Raw genomic sequence first — 590 nt, forward strand, 5'->3', positions numbered from 1 at the left:
CAATAGTTGTGGAACTCCAGTAAGTAAGGCTGTCAAGGCTATTTTATTCACTTAAACATCGGATGAAGTGATTATTTTCTCTTTAATACAGATGATGCAAATGTATTTTTCGATGAGTCGCTATGTTAGCAATAATAACATTACCTGCTTGACGGAAAGGGTTGCCAGGTTTCCACAACAAGACCCACACAATTGCTGTTCAAAACTAGCCCAAACTAACCACGTTTCGAGGGGGTCCACGTTAAAATAAAACGTTATTGGGGTCACTACAACCTGCGGCAACAGTGATAAAGTAGTCCAATTCCACGTGAAACCCGCGGACTTGGCAACACTGTGACATAGTACACTGTGACAGATAGTGTCTAATGTCTACAACGGACACGACCGCTGTCGCTGCGTGACCACAACAGCTTGAAGTTGTCTAATTTGGCATGGTCTCCCTGCTGCACTAATAGTAGTAGGCTTTCCTCTGTATACATATCCTTACAATACATATCTTTCAAGTACAATTTTAGCTGTATTATTTGTGTCCCCATCAAAAATTGCTCTTGAGAAATTTTGTTTATTGTACCCCCCCCCCCCACCTGTTA

The 590-nt window shown here is 41.7% G+C and overlaps 1 protein-coding gene across 1 annotated transcript in view; it reads left to right on the plus strand.

The window, feature by feature from the left end:
• The window catches only part of LOC107667609 (methylmalonyl-CoA mutase, mitochondrial-like), a 37,851-nt gene that overhangs the window by 10,410 nt on the left and 26,851 nt on the right, over positions 1 to 590 (plus strand). The gene's annotated exons all lie outside the window — the stretch shown is intronic.

Source organism: Sinocyclocheilus anshuiensis, unplaced genomic scaffold (assembly GCF_001515605.1).
Source record: "Sinocyclocheilus anshuiensis isolate Anshui unplaced genomic scaffold, SAMN03320099.WGS_v1.1 scaffold1189, whole genome shotgun sequence".
Classification (NCBI taxonomy): domain Eukaryota; kingdom Metazoa; phylum Chordata; class Actinopteri; order Cypriniformes; family Cyprinidae; genus Sinocyclocheilus; species Sinocyclocheilus anshuiensis.